Source organism: Acyrthosiphon pisum, chromosome A2 (genome assembly GCF_005508785.2).
Source record: "Acyrthosiphon pisum isolate AL4f chromosome A2, pea_aphid_22Mar2018_4r6ur, whole genome shotgun sequence".
Lineage (NCBI taxonomy): Eukaryota > Metazoa > Arthropoda > Insecta > Hemiptera > Aphididae > Acyrthosiphon > Acyrthosiphon pisum.
The window spans coordinates 3,101,786-3,121,411 of NC_042495.1; the positions used below are offsets into that span (position 1 = coordinate 3,101,786).

Consider the following 19,626-nt stretch of genomic DNA (forward strand, 5'->3'; position numbering starts at 1 on the left):
TCAGTGAAATTCAGATAAAACGGAAAAATTCCATTTTAAAAAATGTCTAGGAAAATGTAAAAAAGCAATCAGACATTTCGGGGTACCCACTTATCTGTTGATGTTTATTAATTTGTCTACTCTAAGTTGTGTTAAATCGTTCAACATAATATTATACTTTGTCATCATCAAAAGTATCTTAATTCTATGTTAATTTTTTGATTTTATGCGATGTACAAATATAACTATCAACTGAATTCGTTTTTACTGCTTTTGTACGACTTGTCCAATGTCCATTGTAGGTACCTACACACACACTAGGCGTGTCACGAGCTATCTTATAAAATAAACTTTTTATTTTTAAAAGTATTCAAGTACAAATACAGATACTTATCTTAGGTAAAGTACCTACTAAAATACGTATTTGAACACTCAGTAAAATAATAGTATTTATAGAAACTTTCAAATTGTTTATAAATTTATTTTCTTACCTTATGAATCAACTGAACCGATTGTTGGAGCCCAGAAAATCAAATAATATTGCCGGTAGACCGGCACTAAATAATACAATTTAGATAAGACGTCGCTCGGGTGACTCCGTCGCACTATGCTGTACTCTATTTTATCTTAGACTTTTAGTAGCTTCATAGCTAATGGACAGTGCACACCGTCTGGCACAGTACATTATTGCCATTAATTATATTACCTACTGTCAATTTATTCTACGTGCATAAACTAAAAGTATAATTTATACCGAAGTACGAATTTTCAAATAAACCAAATATCCACTTATCTATCGGCCCCAACACCGTTTTTCATGTTTTACATAAATTACACCATATAAAGGTGTAACTATAAAATACTCATATAATTTCCTTGTCAATGATTTGATTTTTTGGTTAAGTATACCTATTATTTACAGTAAAAAATATACCTACTGTTATATAACTTCTCAATATATAATAATTATATTGTAATGATAGTCGAGAATAATAATAATAATAATATAGGGTTGTAATTGTTGCGTAACATAATATAATATTAAACAAAGCATTAACTTCATCACGATAGCCACAGACTTTCAAAGACCAAACTATGAAAATGATCAAATTTCTAAATAGGTACCACTAATGTAATAAAATGTATAGCAAGAAAATGACAAGTGTAATTATTTGTAAAACCATATACAATGTAATACATTTATTATATTAATGTTTTTTATTATATTTAAGAAACACGATAATATATAAAATTTAACGACAGGCTACCATGACCTACGCCGTTGAAGCATTATTTTTAAATAAAATAAAATATATATGCATATTAAACGCGTGGTCCTCGAAATCGACCCGCCGGTACAATTATTATAGCCTGGGTCGTTGTATTTATATTTATATATTTTTTTCAAAAAATCGTCCATAACCGAGCTCGGAGTCTGAGTTGACGTTAAAACAATATTATGCAATTAAAACTCGGCGATCGAAATGTCAGTCGAATAACAAGTCGTCGCTCTGCCGATATTATTATGTCAACGAGCGATGGCAGTCGTTAGCAACAAGTAGCTGCTGCAGGTGGCGGATCGGCGCAGTGTAACGTCCTGAAAACGTCAACGGCGCTTGGCAGCGAAATATCCGCGATTAAATATTATACGGTTTGACGTAAAACTCGTGTGTATAATAATAATATTATGATACGTCATCACGATAATATTATTATTATTATTAGAATATTGTCAGGCGTCTGTCGTTTCACATGGCCTACATATTATATTATTATATTGTACAATACCTACGCAATGTATAATATCGCGATCGACCGTTCTCCATACAACGATAACGCCGTTTGACGTGACGTACTTACACCGTTGTAAGTTATTACACGCCTCATAATATAATAGCTGCAGAAGTAGTAGTAACTGTTGTAGGTGTTATCGTACCGCTAAAGATTTATGTCCCGACGACGTGAAATCGCTTCGATTAAAAGTCCACACGAGTGACGAAAAAAAATAAATCCTCCAGTCGTTATTCTTCAAGTTCTTATATATGTACGTTTTTCCGAGTGAAATAAACGTTTATCTCATATCGGATGTGCTGCAGGTCCGTATTTATTCTCATTGCGTCGGAAACGAGTTATTATAATATTATACATTATAACATCATCATAATATTAAATGGGTATAGTAAATTTTAGAAAATATAATTTATTTCACGCGTGACATAATATTATAATATCGGGTTTTCAGCAATTTAGTACGTCTTACTCGATAAATAGTATATTGTAAACAACGTATGTGCAATAAATAAATCTGTTGAACCTTGTTGCGTTTCAATATAATATTATATTATCTAGGTCGTCATAAACCTGTGGTCTGTTTTTTTTTATAATTATTATAATATAGGTACATTGAACGGCAGTCGTTTGCCTGGTAAAAATAAAAATACGTCTTTGGAACTCGATGTAATATTGTAAGTTATTATTATGCACCTATGCTTTTGGTTTGTTTAATAGAATAAAATACACGAGTATAATTGTATAAATGCATATATTATGTAAACAAGTTATGGCTAGGTATGGCGTGGCCAATGAGACATGGGACTGGTCATATAGTAGGTATCTATCATTGTAAATTCAATATTTATTTTTTATTTTAGCATTGAGTTATTTAAATTGAAACACCGAAATGAATTTAAAAAAAATAAAGCTGTGTGGCTATTGTCTCGTATATCAGTCGTTGATATACATTTCAAATATTTCTGTCATCCGCGTCTACATGATTTTATTGTTATAGTAATATGTTTTCATGTGTAAATCGTTATTAGTTAATCTATGTTTAAAAATCGTATCAAAAAACGATATCGTACGAATATTTGCATAAAATAATTACCTTCTCGATAAAATATTTGACGATAAAATTAAAAATGGCAGCGTAAAGGGAGCTAATAAGAATTTGTTAACTTTTGTCTGCGTATTTTTTATGATGAGAAAAATTAATATTTGTGATATCCCTTTACGCTGCAATTTCGTTTCTGCAGATGATGACAATCCTCGTAAATATGCAATAACCTGTTTATTTCGACCACATCTAGAAGATAGCAATTTTAACGAAATTAAGTTGTTACAATTAATGTATCGTCAACATTTGTTTTACCTACCGGTTTTTACGCGAATTTCAATAAATAATAATTTGCAATTCGATCAAATCAAATCATAAAGGTATACGTTTTTTTTTTTAAAGTCTGATCAACTATGGTCATGCTGCGAGACATTACCCCTCCCTGTTTAAAATGCCACGAAACTGTGCAGTACCAAAATATTAATGCGCACGTACCACAGATAATTAAATTCGTTCTAACGATGCATATTATAAAATATAATATAAACACTTCATATTAATATCGTACGTATAAACGTTTCTAATTAATGCAAGTTCATTTGACCATCAAAGGAAACCTCCGATCGATACGATATTAATATGTGAACTCGCATGATGAAAAAAAACCGATTCATAATTATTGTTATGTTCGCGACGATGACGCGGAAGTATAATATTATTATAATATCGCTTCCCTTCAGTGATACGGTTAGTGGTTACACACTCCCTAACGCCCGGCGAGTATGATTATATACATATCTATATACATTATACCTACGTGGTATTATAAGTATACCGCAGTATATACATAGAAATTATACAGTAGGAATATATTATGATATATTTTGTAAATGAACCGTAGGTATTAATATTTATACGGTCGTTTTGAATTCTATGCGGTGGATGGATTTTGAATTATAATAATATTATGTGTACCTATATATTTCTAAACTCTATTATACTATAATATTATATTACACAAAACGGGTTCTTTTTTTTTTAAATTCATACTCGGATTGTATATAATATGAAAAATAATATGGGTGATCGATATACGCATGGGGTGAGCCACCGCGTTTTCCCTATTTTCCGAGTTTTTAATATTATAAAGTAATATCATAATAGTATATTGTGTTATGATGAGGAAAACAAATGATTCCGACGAATCGACAATATAACTAGGTATAAGAATAATTAGTCAAAGTTTGGTACACATCGCGCCGTGTTATTTAATGAAAAACACATTTTTTGTCGATATTTAAGTGTTATTGAATTTGTTATTTATTTAAGCACGCTACTAGATGTTGTTTCTCTGCAAGGAAAATTGACGTATCTCTTAAATATGTTTTGGATATAGTGCAGTTGTGATTAAATTCCATAATAACTATATTATGCTACATTTTGTGAGAAATTAAATTAAATAATTTTTGTTGTTGTTGTTGTTGTTGTTGTTGTTTTGTGTTTGTGTGGCATTATAAAAAGCGTTACAAAAATCGATTAGAAAAAAAAAAATGTAACCAGCTTGAAAACATAATATCTACACCTATGCTAAAAAAATTGACCAGCAGTCGCGTAGTTAATTCGTTTTCGCATTTTATTCAAATATATGTTAGTGAAGGGGTATTACGCACCGACGCGTTGGACCTAAGTTGGACCAGTAAATAGGTAACAGAATATACAATATATAACCATTTTATTTTTATTTAATAATAGCAACATTTTTCGCCCAAGAATTTATCGTGCCCGCAATTTTAACCGTAAATGTGTTTGGCTCTTTCAAACAGCGATTTTATCAAAAAACTTCGTATTTATTACTATTTCCCATGCGGACTCGTAAAATGAGGAAATCGAATTTTCGTTTTTCACCTCCCCTAGAGACTAACACACGGGCAGAACCGCAGAGGTCATATTCGATGTAAAACGACCTCGTTTTTTATAGGTTTTCGCGGTACCCACATTTGATTGGATTAATTTGTAAAAACGTATCACAGTATTATATTATAATAGTATTAACACTGAGCTAAACACAAATATTGTCAAAAATTTTGGCAATGGTCTTCGCTGAAATTGTTATTGTTGGACGAATATACAATATACACATCTTAAAATAAATTGTTTTTTCCCACAAACTTAAATATATAGTTAATAATATATCATAACATATATAGAGTGCCATTTTCAGTAGATATATTCACAATTATTGTATTTTAATAATTATTTACCACGAACGTCACGGTTAGAGCATACCTATATCGTGTAGCTTAGACGACATTTTTTTTTTATTTGATCGGTGTTGTTATTATTTTGTACAACTTTTTGGTATTCAACCGAGAAACAAAATAATTTCTTTTTATCTTCTAAAATTATGCCATCTGAATCCAGAAAACATAAATACATTACATTACAATACATATTTTTTGAACGATATGAAAACTTTCACGTTCCGAATGAAATTAAGTTAAATTTCAATTATTATATCGACTCGAAAATGAGATTGTTCTCGTATTCGTCCGTCATCATACCAAGACACGCTTCAATTGTGGCGGGTAAAATAATACGAACGAGGAGAAAACAATTACAAAAAGTACCTAAAAGGTTTATACCTACCTACGTTTGTTCGGTATAAAGTTTGCCCCTGTTCTTATATATAGCTATATAGACGCAATATTATAATTTCACGAGCTACGGTGGAGTAGACAAAAAAAAAATCGTTATTTTCAGTTTATCATTTTATACACAAATATTAATTTAATGTATTTTAAAAGCTATTAGCGCAATTGTTTCCGAGTGTAATAAATACGAACTCTTACAAAGACGTTACGCTATATGCAGCTGAAGACGACTTACTTACTTTCTATTGAGGATTAGAAACATCATAAAATGTACCTAGTTCAAAGGCAAGCGCCGTTTAAATGAAAACGTATAAAAAATAATAATAAATGGAATCGACTGCGTAATACCTACCGTTTTAGTACCTATCTCAAAAGGATATTATTGTTACGTGGTAGGTAAATCATTTTCCATTAGTTAATTGTTTGTATGATAAACGATTGAATTAGAACGTATATAGCAAACTCAATTAAAATCTACAAACACAATAACGTCATAGTATAGGTACATGATATCCAGCAACAGCAACAACACCAAATCTATACATAATAATACGCATTATAACATTATTATCTTCGATGACAATGTTTTAGGCCTTTACGCTGTTTAAATAGTGTTCTTAATCGAATATAATAATTAATATTATATAATCACTACGTGGTTGTGTTTACAATCAGTTATTATTGTGTTATAAACTTTTTTAAATATTAACTTGCAATAAAACCGTAGAGATTTTAAAAAGTACATTCTTGTAAAGTTAGCGTATTATCACCTAATTTTGCGGTTAACGTTATTGTCTACACTCTAACATAAAAATAACAATAGACCGTGCGAGTATAACTCGTCGTTATGTCATAATATTATTATAATGCTCACCAAACTAGCTTCATCAGAGAAAGAAACGACTTTTATTAAATTAAAGCGAACTACTTTATGTAGATTGTCAATTTTACACACACTTTTTCCCACATAATATTTAATGCCCGTATCGCTGTTGTTGATCTTTTTTTTAAACTTAAAAATGTTTTTGGGCTGAGTACAGATATTTATTTTTTTCCGACCGGTTTCACGTAACGCTTTGTTTATCACCGTAGAAGCGGACAAAATTTAAAAATTACATAATTCCCACTCGATGGTTAGGTACTTATTAATACATAATACTTATGGTTCATAAATTTTCTTCGAAGTGGAAAATATCGAATAGCATGCGGCTACGTTTGTAATTTGACTTTTATTTTTCTATGTTTTATTTATCGTGTCGACGTATCCCCCTGCACATCAGCTTTATTATATATTGGCCCCCTGGAAAACGCTTATCTCAATACCTATCCGGATTGTGGGTATAGATGATAATTATTATTATTATTGTAATTATAATTTAATACGATATACCACAAATGCATTTCCAGCATATCGCTAATTAGTATTATACCTGCTACTAGGTATACGGTATACGCACAACAAACTATGTTACACTGTTCTGCGAATTATATCGAGCAGCGTTTCTATGGTATAATATATTATACTATGGGCATTAATACATTACACACGTCACAATAACGTACGATGTTAATTACGATACTAATACGTTGCGTAAAATATGAATGATACTATTAAACAGTTATTATGCGTATCGTATCGCTGAGAAATACAGTGTCCGCGATCTCCGGCGCGCTCATAAAATAAATTATAACATATATGTAGGTAGCATATTATAGTGTGGTTACTAGCTGTATTACCGGAGTATAAAATATGGAATCGAGATGGGCAATAATCCTGCACCTGCGGCGTTGGATAGTAATATAATTATAGAAACTTTTTTTTTTTCATACGTGAACCAATAATATGATAGCGAACAGAAATAAAACAATACACGTCATTTAAATATTACATTATTAGCTGGTAAGCCACACTGAAATAATGGGTTCGATCTATATAAGCCTTCCTCAATTCGTCAATATCGATCTGTTGAGTATTTTTTGACTCGATGAGCTCTGAGCCGTACGCATTGCCTTTTATTTATATATTATATACAATCGAATGTGTCCTGACTGACAAGTCGATCAACGTAGAGCCTAACCTACGATAGCTGGGGACTTGACATTTTGACAGTACAACCATGTAATAGTTCACTAGGTAAGAACTAAGAAAGGATTTTCCAAAATTCGCATTTGAATGAGGTGCTCACGCAAGGATTTTGAGATTTACACCTACGATGGAAATCGAAAATATTATTATTTTCTGTTGAGAAATCGTTATCATATTGGTTGCAGATCAAACAATAGAAATAGTAGAAATGAATATTATCTTTTTATATAAATAGTCAACCCATGTTAAATTAATCAAAATCGTCGTTATGGTTGGATGTTTAAATTCACTACGATATTTTTTTACCTATGCAGTAGTTGGAGTAAAATAACAGCCACATCTTTCAACTAGCAATCGCAGGTTATCTACTCGTAAGAAAAAAAGTTACTTATTTGTCGAATATATTTTTTATCATATAAACCTTGACCGTACACTTTGCCTCTAAATAGCAGTTATCTAATCAATTTTCAATTTGTATAGAAAATCTTTATTTGCCTGCATAACAAAATATAATATACAATACAGAAGGTTATATCCAATCATAATAACATTATATTATTTGTAACCAATGGTAAACGCGGCACTCACGAGCATCGGTCCTTTAGTCAAGACTAGGAGGAATCGCGATCCTTGATCGACAGTGATTCGGTGCTATATTGTTAAAAATAGCAGTCGCCTTCGTTTTGCCTGTGCCTAATTGTAATATTATATTATTCAACAAAATATATTAAACGAGGAAGAATTCGGTCCGAACGAATCGACATAACATTTAATGGTCCGTCGCTATAAATGTTCCCAATTGCCACATCTCATAATTTTTTTTACAAATCTTTTGTTTAATATAGAACTGCGCAGTTTAATACTGGTACGATAGGAAGTCAATATAAAAAAAAAATAACCAACAAAGTGAAGCTGTGCATAATCTAGATATTATATTATTATGACGCGTAGTCTGCATTGTTTACACTATATATATATATATATATATATATATATATACTAAATACTTAACCGAAACCATTTTTCCTACCTGCTACTGACCGCGGTTACCTATATATATATATATATATGTACATTTTATAGGGTCCGATCGATAACCAGACCGCCGAGGGGATTAAAAGTTTTCAGTGGACGGCCGACTGTGTCATTAACAAATTAATAATTACTCAGACATAAGCTGTTGGCATTACAATCTGAATAATAATATCTCGCGATACGCGACGTAGTATAGAGATGTATAGAAAGTGCGTATGGCATAACACTCAATCCAAATGGAATTTACACCCGTCGGGCCTTTGATCCAAAACTCTTTTGTACTGTGTCTGTGATAATATTACGAAGGCATAAATGCAGTAATAAAGTACTCGCAAAGAGAAGCGAATATATAAAATAATAGAACTTTGCTGTCGCTTGAAGTAGATGTTGAAAAACTACTAGAAGTTTCGGATTTTACGATGATAATTTCTCACATAAAACTTTATAATAATATATTATAATAATATCTAAAACGTATACACGTTTGATCTTCCGAACCAAATTTATCAAATGGTACTTTTATATTACTTGATTAGTTCATATATATATATATTAAAATATATGTATTTTTGTGTGTACCTATACCTAAGTAATACCACACAATAATACTATTGTCGTTCCATAAATCAACCGCACGAAGCTCAATTTAACGATACATCATAGGCTACTTAAACCTATACATAGGTTTAAGTCATGATGATCATTAATAATTCATTATTGATAAGTACCTTTGTACCGGATGATCCATTTAACGTAAGACAATGATTATTATTTCTATGAGTATTAACGTTTTTGAAAATATTTTTTTTTTCGTAGCTTTAAGTGATTACAAAACAAAATATTTTATGTTTTTATATTTTTTATGTTTATCATATTTTTTTACTTTTTACTTTTTTTAATGGCCCCACATAACGTTTTAATTTCATATCCCAAAGCAGAATATTTTTCTGAGTATTTCGATACATAAAATTCGAATTCAAGACAAGTAATTTTTGAGTTATAACTTATAAGTATTTAAGGTTTAGATGAGTGGAGTGGAATGGTACGTGGCTAACCGCAAAATTGTGTTCAGTTGCTCGGTGCTCCACTCATCGATGAGTTTAGATCTAAACTTAAAATACTTATAAGTTATAACTCATAAATTACTCGTCCTGAATTCGATTTTTGTGTATCAAAATAGGTACTTGGAAAATTATTCTGATTAGGAATAAGAAATCAAAACCATATGTAGTCATTCAAAAAAGTAAAAAAACTGATGAAAAAAATATTATAGACCAGTAACTATGTGACATTTTTTTTTTCAAAATCGTTTTGATAAACTTTTTGAAACAATGATTATCTTACGTTAAATGGATCACCTAACATAACTGCAGAACCATTTGATATTTACAATAATAGTTATTGTTATTTATATTCTATTTGTCAGATAATAATATAAGACTTAGTGTTTGTTACTATCGTCAAGTCATCGTTTCGTCATTTTAATTAATGTTATTATTATTTTTTTTTTACAGGTATGTTTAACATATACGGAGGAACACTTAACATCATCACCTGACTTTACGTGTACGGTTTGACGATGAGTAGTACGCTGCCACGTTTGTTAATTTACGACTAAAACAATATTTGCCTGCTAAACTCTCGGACAGTAATTCCTGCTCGCACGAGGTTACACCTTCCAAACGTAATATATTATAACCCGGTAGCCGGTAGGTACCTATTACCTTTGTGCTACGTACAATGCATCTATTTGATACCTAGATAATATACATCGTGTAAAATGCATTTCGTTTTACACCCGTCTGTTTGAGGAACAATAATTTTAAAAAGTTTTCGACGGCTGAGGAATACATACATAATAGTACATACTATAGTGTCCTCGGTGGAGAGTAAACTAAATAAAATTAATAACGATGTTATTATACTGTCGTTACCAAAAACTCATTATAGACTACCGAATTTTATTTTTGAGGTTTATACATTACGTCACCTACCTAATAGGTATAGGCATTACAATATAATCTCATTCGTCGATTAGTCGTAAAAAACTCGATAATTTTTTTATATTTTTTTTGAGCAGATATCGTTGAGGGTACAACAATATTAATACAATGATTACAAAAAAAAAAAAAAAAAAAACGATAACAGCGAATATTATTGTTTTATTTTTATTCAATCACCGTATATTATAAAGCGACAATAATTCGGCAATACACAACCAGGATTTTGATCGTTAAAAGTTACAAAATTTTTGAACTCGTGGTAATCAAATTTTTAACTACCTATCGAACGAATCGTGATTTTTATATTTGAAGCACTATAGTAAATTTCGTTTAAATCATTATAATTTACTTTATTACGATCATTTAGTATTGAGTCAAAGTTAAAGGCTGTACAATTCACTTAGGTGTCTATTTTGAAAAATAATGTATTTATATATACCTATAACTAGTATTTCAAACGTGTGAAATATTTTAGTATTTTAATAAATATTGTTTTATTTTTAAATAAGTTTTTTTATTTACATATAATTGTCATTAATTACCTTCATAATTGTATGGTTTCTATTTATATACCTAACCTTCAGTATTATGCATTAAAAATGGTATTAAAAAAGTTTAAAAAGTTTAAATATATTTATGTTTAAATGATACAAGTAGGTATACAATATTATACATATATATTGTATACGTACTGAATTCTTACATTAGAATTTAGAACCCTGAACATTGTCTTAAAAAAAAATTTCAATGTTTCATGATTTTGCGAAATATTTCATAATTCAAACACTACCTATAACCTACCAAATATTGAATAATATTGTACATTATCGCATACACTGAAAAAAATCTGTTTTAAAAATATTTGTATAATTTATATTTGAATTAATTTGTTCTGCGTTAAACGTCACGCTTGCTCGCAACCAAAATAGCTTGTAATAAATTTATTATTATAGCCTAAATGTTCATATTACATTAATTTAACGTTCGTCGTTGCTTAGTAATAAAATGATCCATGTTATATTCAATCATGTAAAATATAATATAACACATGTTTTATTAAATAATATATATGTATGCAACTTGGTATACTATTTAAAGCTTAAAATAAATAGTAGACAACACCTACAATTATTGTAATTATCATTACATGTTCGCAAATAAAAAAAATAATATATTATGCATTTTTATATTCAGCATACAATTGTTATTAATTAAATAATGTGAAAATTAGTGTACAAACTACAAAGTATTAAACCATTAACAGTTACAACTTGCAGTGAAAACGACCATAATAAGTGTTTTACCGTCGAAAGTGGGAAATGAATAAAACATGATTATGGTTTGACCTATTGTATATTATGATACCCTGCATTTAGGAAAGTTTCAAAAAAAATAAAAACAAATAATAGGGTTTAATTCTTCTGTATGAAATCGAAACTAATTTAATTCTACTTAAACCTTTTGAAATATCTATAATATGACGTGATCGCTGTACGGAATTAATACGCTGAACGGGTAAAATACAAACACACAAAACTGCATCGATCACTCGACGCATTAAACGCATAAAACACAAGTAATAATATTTTAAACTTTCGTTTATAAAACATCCGAACAGGTCACCGAGTATAATATTTTAGTGCGATTGCAGCTGCCAACAATAATACTATTATTATAGAAATCGATCCAGAAACGATCAAGTCACGAAGTTCCAACACTGCACGTGCAGTAATTTAGGAGAGGGTGGCTTGAAGGTGCCCAAGTTCTAATTATATGTAAATATTTAATCATTCTGGTAATTTTCCCAAAGACGATCGATGACACATATTTTTTTTATTCATCAGTTGTTAACTTACCCTCCATACCTCGCCCGAATTAGAGAGGCTCGTAAAAATAAAATTACATAATTTTTCGTCCTCTAGTTGGATTTTTTTACCGTTCTCCCGGTGACCATTTCACTTGTACTGTGTTTGCGTATTCGCGCAGCTGTGTATGTTATACACATAATAATACTATTATTGTAAAACTTTCACAAAACGCCGGAAAATCAATAAAAAATGTCGTGGCGCTTTACTCTATTCGTCAATATCAATAGGTATCCCCGATATCGGCTATCAGTCGCCACCAATAGGGTTCGATATATTATTATAATACGTGGCCGAGAACCTTCTACTTTAATTCCTATACAACTATAACAATGATTGTCTCTTCTATTAAAACTACATGTACGACTGTACTACTGCTGCTCTCGATAGGTAGATACTAGATAGGTACAGGCAGATATATACTATCAATATTATTGTAAATTGTGAATTGTAATTATATCTGTCTATACAAAAACTCGAGCACATCTGAACCCATTACATCACGGTTTACACCATGTTCACGGTGCGGTCATGTGTTTATACGTATATATAATATATGTAGGTGGTATACCTCGCGTATATTAAATGTGAGATGGTTCGATGAACGGAAACGGTAATAAAAACCTCACTTAAGATATAGTTGTAGTCGCCGCGAACTTCGGCGGTTAGTTTTTCGTGTTTGTTTTCATTTTACCGGAGAGTCTTTATAATAATGTATTATATGTATATATATATATACGTATGATATACGCGCCAGCGTGTCTGTGGCCGTACACTTTTAAATGTATCGCAGGGCAGTCGCGTACACCGAAAGTTCGCACAACGACACGTTTTATGGTCGTGCACAGTCGTCGTGTATGATCGATAAGCTCGTGAAATTCGATTTTAATATGAGCATGCCGACCTGCATGTGTAGCATCGAAGCTCGACGATAAAACGAATACAAATTAATGTAAAACGCGATGACAAAATGTTCGGTGATTCGTGCGAGTGGTGCACTGCAGGTATGATGACCTCGCGGTAAGTACAAAAATGTGTAATAATACTATAAATGATAATAATATGTTATATTATATTATGGAAGTGCTGTATCGATATCGTATCGGTATTTACCAAACCTAACCCGACCCGACAGGGTTTAATTCAGTAGTTAAGTCGGGCGTTCAAAAAATGTATGGAAGGTGTGCGGTTGAAGGACGGCTACAGCGAGTATAATAGTGTGCGTATAGTGACGAATTTGAAGTATCGAAAAAATGCTGCTGTATATTATAATATGCATTTGACATAGGTATTTTGTATGAATAATATCTAGTCATGAGTATATAATATTTGTATAGTCTAAGTTTTTATTCAAGAAGAGTTAGGTCACAGGTTATCTTATCCTATAAAATATAATTGTATTTTTAGATATATATGATAATAATAATATATATAAATATGAATTTTACTCAAATTAATAACATTAAAAATTACGGAAACCGTACACTGAAGTTTATTTGTAACTCTACATTTTGAATTATAAATTTAATTGATTTATAAAATATAAAATAAAAATTATAAATTATAAAAAATATATTTTTAATATTATTCTTTCATAACTACAGTGTACAATACAAACAAAATCAACAAAGTTAATTTTAGGTAGGTACTAAAATTATAATAATATCAAGTAAAACAAATTTAATACTCTCGTATGCGGAGGCACACGAAATATGAAAACTTTTAGATACCGTCCAAGTTCCAAAAAAAAAGTTTTTTTCTAATTAAATTATTATAGATCATTGTTTATAAGTATAAAGGCACCGACCATTATGGCCCCTGCCCAAATCCAGTAACAGCATTTTTTAGAATATATTTTTAAATTCTTATTCAGCGTAAAAACATTAAAATTTTATCTAAACAATAATTGAGGCGGGGTGTAGGCGTACTGCGTAGACACTATTTTTTAGTTTATAAAACCAAACCATTAATATTATGAAAAAGTTGTGAAAAAAAAAATATATATAAATATATTATATACTAGACGTGTATAAAGAACCTCTGGTTTCGCGGATAATGGCGCATACTATAGGCGGGGAACCACTGAACACAAACTATACCTACCTTTAATCTTTAAGTCATTTCATTAGACGCGTATAATAATAATTAGAAGTGGCAGGCAAACAAGAACAATGGACGTGTCGTAAACAAACACAAAATCCATTAATAATTGATACAGTAAACATGTGTAAAGTATAATTTAGGTCCTTTGTTAAACTAGAAACTAATGTAGAAAGCTACATTTATATTAAAATAAAACATTTAAAAACAATATTCAGATAGGTACCGAAAGTAAAACTTTTCTGTTTAATATTCAAAGCAAATTTAATTTGGCAAAAAACATTTTTTTCGTTCTACGCCGTAACAACGACATAGGTACCTATTCTTTTATTTTGTGTAAAAAATCGTTGTTACGCGGACAATAAAATGTGTGTAGTAAATAATATCATAATATATAAACAGCGATTTATTGAAAAGTTGTTTGACGTGTACATTAAAGTACACGATTATTAATAAAAATATATAGAAATACGTTTATTTACACGACGTATAAATAAACAAATAAATGTTAAATCAAAATATTATAGTAGGACCAACGAAAATAAACTCCTAGCTGTTTCACGTGTACGTTTTATGTAGGTTAGTATACCTATACCTACCTAAAATATGCCGTTCGGAAGTGATTATTATGGTAGTTTTGGTGAACGTAGTTCCTGCATTATTTTGTTTTAATTTATTTATTGACGGCTTTATACAACAGTTTAAAACATAATATAATATACAATTTAAATAATTAATACAAATAGCATACATACGTTTATATAAGATAATAATTGAAATAATAATATAAGTTTAATAATAGTATATATTATATAGTAGAAGTACTAACACCTATTACCTATATACGAATATATCTCCAGTCAACATTCAATTGAATATCCATTAAGTACTCTATTTTTTATTTTTATTTTTTTTTTCTACTGGTGGTGTAAAGTAAAATATTTTTCATAAAATCTTAATATTTGTTTTCGTTTTTATTTTTTAACATAATATCCATACTACCACAATCGTACAACCTGTACATAATACGATACATTATTATTATTATATGAATTCGTGACATCGCGTATCGCACGAAAACACTCTTTTTTAAAAACGATTCCACGGTCTATTTTTCTTTACAAACCCGAAATCGTGAAAAAAAGAAATAAAAAGTTTATTTCGAAAAAGCGTCTTGTACTCTTGTCCGACGTTTCAATTTAAGTTTAATCGAATCCTATTACAAACTACATGCTGTCTCTTGTCTTGTTTATTATGTAAAGACATTTCACAGTAGCTGTTTTTTTCAACGTAATATTTCGCTCGTAGTTACATTTAATTTCATATTTTCACTCCGAATGGGTACCTACAGAAAATAATTTATTATTAATTATTTTATTACATTTTATTTTAAATCGAAAAAATGTTTAGCTACTACTGCAGATTGAGACGTCAGACGTACATAATGATTTAAATTTGAAAACAGGCATATACTATATTATGTGAATTGGAAATTGGAATTGCACTAAACCATGTCGATAATATTCTGAGTAAGCTACATAGGTAATAGTTATAAGCTATAATAGTATAGTATTGGTAGTACAGTTGCTTATAAAAGTATTTATGGAGGTTCATAAACTACTCTTCGAAGGACGACTATGAAATACATATTATAGTAAGTACCAACTTAGTATCTACGATAGTATAGTTGTATTTATACCATAGCAGTACTATCATAGCTATAGTCATAATATGTCTACGATAATTATTAGTTAATATAATATTATCACTTACAATAAATGAAGATCGACCGATATCATTTGAGTGTCGGTGAAAGTGCAGGTGCACTTTCGACAAGAAAAGAATTATTCTTAAAGAATTATATATAAAAAAAAAAAATTATATTTGAAAAATATGTAACAATAAATAACAATAATGTATAAATAAACGCGCTGAAAATTTCAAATACATATTAATTAAGTTTGGGAAGCAAGTATTTAACATACATTTTTTTTAAAATTGTTTAATTGTTGAATACTCAAATACTTTTGTAAAAGTATCTTTCACAACAAGTCTTTATATATCGTGATCTAGGTCAAGCCAACAAGTAACGACATACACATATAATATACTTATTAGTTACATATATACGAATAATGGTATGATATTATAACATAATAAAAATGTTCTTATGTACGTAAACTTTACGTTATATAATATTGAATATATGATATTTTCATTGATCTATTTTTCTGATAGAAAACCATTACTTAATACAATATTTATTTTCGTGGAGCTTGAAATGTTACTACATATTGTTTTGTTAAAAATTACTAATTCTGTACACAAGTGCTCTGCGACACGCAGAACTAAGCGAGTTGGTTGGAATTAATTTATAAGAATTTATAGCCTGCTATCGTGGTATATTATCTTATATCATACCATATGTGCGTGGGTATGTGTGTGTGTGTATTTATTCCTGCCACAAGAAGGTTAATCCACTTAATCTTACGAAAAATAACATAACAATGATAATATTGTCGTCCAGTGTGCGTCAATATACGAGCTTATATTATTATGACGTATATTATTGAAGAGTGTTAGTGGGACTGTTAAGACGGCAAAAAATTAACCGATATTTTTAAAATAAATTCGTTTTCCTTCGCGCCAGAGAAATACCAAAACTAAATCAAACATATTATTACGATGTAGATTTTAACTGCATATAAGTCCTGGTGACGTGTACAAAATTAAGTATTTTTGGTAAACAGAGGCGAAAAACATTGGTAATTATAGCGTATTAGTTTCGTTAAGCTCGCGTTCGCGGTGCGACTCATCGTGTCCCGTGTGAAAGATTAAAATCGTGAAGCTAAACGGTTTTAGTTCGTATTATAGCTGATATTCGTACCACGAGCCATGATATTATTATTATTATTATTATTATATTGCCCGCCGATGCCAACATAATCCTCGTCGCGGTCGCAGATATTGACACTATACACGCGAGTGACATGCGCCCGCGGCTTGACGTAGAATAATATTATTGATATAATATTAACATCTCGTATTATGTACACCTACACGATGGTATCGAAAACCGCAGAAAACGGTCCGAAACCGAAGGCCCAGCTGGTTAAAACCGCGGGGGCAAAAACTGATATCGAACCAAACGCGCGCTTGACCTGTCCACGTCGTGTCAGCACAATATAATATACGCGTGTATCTTCTGCCCACCTCCACCACCACCACCCTCCTCCCACACCCCACGGAGTGAATAACATTATGCACTGTATGGTGCCGGTGACGTGACCGAGTATTAATCCTCGCATCCTTCTATGCCGCTTCTCTTGTAGCTCCGTGCTCGTTTACCCTTCCCTACACCCATTCTCCACACCGGAAGTCTGTATAATAATATAGTGGCTATAAGACGCAGTATCTGCAGACGGTGGCAGTCCGGATGGCAACGCGTTCCGCCCCGCTACCAAATACATTTTACTCATTTCATTTCATCTTTTTTTTTTTTTGTCATCGTGTGAATTATATATTATAATTATATTATTCGATGTAATATTGTATAAACGGCGTGTGTTCGGGCGCGTGTAAGAATTTTTCTTAAAAAATCCCAATAACCATAATATTATCATGATATAAGTATACCTATGTGGAATAAAATAATATGCGCGGGGAGAAAATGTACCGTAGCTGTGTAATAGCCACGATCTGAGATATACCTAAGATGTAGGGCATATAACGAATATATAACTATATGTTTCTTAGTTCGTAGTCACCATCTACGATTATGAGTTCTGGCGACTGTGTAGACGACGTCTTGTACCCACCGTCAGAAACCAGTGTCGTAAATAAGGGGGAGATCTAAGACCCCAACTACGATTTAGCCCTTATTGATTTATATGTAACTCCCTATGTATTATTTTAAATTAATGGTTTTGTTAGGTGCCAGAATTTTAAGATTATAGTTGCGCCTATGCTGGTTACCAAACGAAACTAAGTGGCGTACGTTACTCGTATGTACGTGCCTTAAACTGCACATGCAATTATTATTTATTTCGATGTAAGTAATAACGTCGTCCGGGCGCGTGAAAGAATATTTTTTTTAAATGATCAAGGTACCTATTATGTAAACGTATAATATCATAATATTATAAAATATGCAGCATTATAAGTATCCACGTGGACTATAATTCTACGCAGCTACCCCGTGTGCGTACGATTATAAGTTCTGTGGGAACTCGACGTTTTTCGAAGGCACACGTAATTTTGCACCCTAATGACTAATGAGTAGATATGACGTCCTATTTCCCTCAACACGAGCCATTGGCATAATAGTGTCATGACGACGATATTCGAAACGCAATAACGGGATGATATTTAAAAAAATAAATGAAAAACGCACCGGCTGCGGCGACTGTGCAGACGATTCGTCCTGTGACCACTGTCGGAAAAACCACCTTCGACTTCGCCGGGCTTCGTGACACGGTATATGTAGTGTATTATGCGCGTGTCGCCAAAACGATATTATAAGCGTACGTTATATGCGTGTGCACGTGGTTTAAATTATACATATTATTATAATGTACGTCTGCATAAGAAAATCAAATACACGAAACGGCGAGAGAGATCCACGCTGCTGGAATATTATGGTATAATAATAATAGTAATGTATACGATTTACCCACGGCGCGGTAGTCCGAGTTTTTTCATAAGTATACATAATTATATATGTACCTACGTGATCCATAATATATGCACATAATATTACTATGGGTAGGTATCCACGTGTTAACCGACAACGCGTTTTACTTATTTCTCAATAACAAATCGTATGGTTTTTTTTTTTAAATTGTCTGATAATTTGTATTATTTGTGTCATGGTGTTACACCATCTATATTATATAGACGGATATGATGTTAATGTGGGAAGTTTCTAGAAAATAATTTTCTAATATTATATTTATTCTCTAGACTCTCGAGCATTCATATACATGCTACATCACGACCATACAGTGTAGGTCATTGTGTTATATGTATTTTTAAAATATAAATATTTATATTTTGTATTAAAAATGTAATTTTG

The 19,626-nt window shown here is 30.9% G+C and overlaps 1 protein-coding gene across 15 annotated transcripts in view; it reads left to right on the forward strand.

Annotated features, from left to right (window-relative positions):
* LOC100164406 (voltage-dependent calcium channel type A subunit alpha-1) overlaps positions 1–19,626 on the forward strand; it is a 276,813-nt gene that overhangs the window by 62,595 nt on the left and 194,592 nt on the right. The window contains exon 1 of one of the 15 annotated variants that reach the window (XM_029490214.1): positions 13,253–13,472. The exons of the other annotated variants lie outside the window; for them this stretch is intronic. The gene's annotated coding sequence lies outside the window, so the exon portion shown is untranslated. Of the gene's footprint in view, positions 1–13,252; positions 13,473–19,626 lie in introns of those variants that run through there. 15 annotated transcript variants of the gene reach the window in all.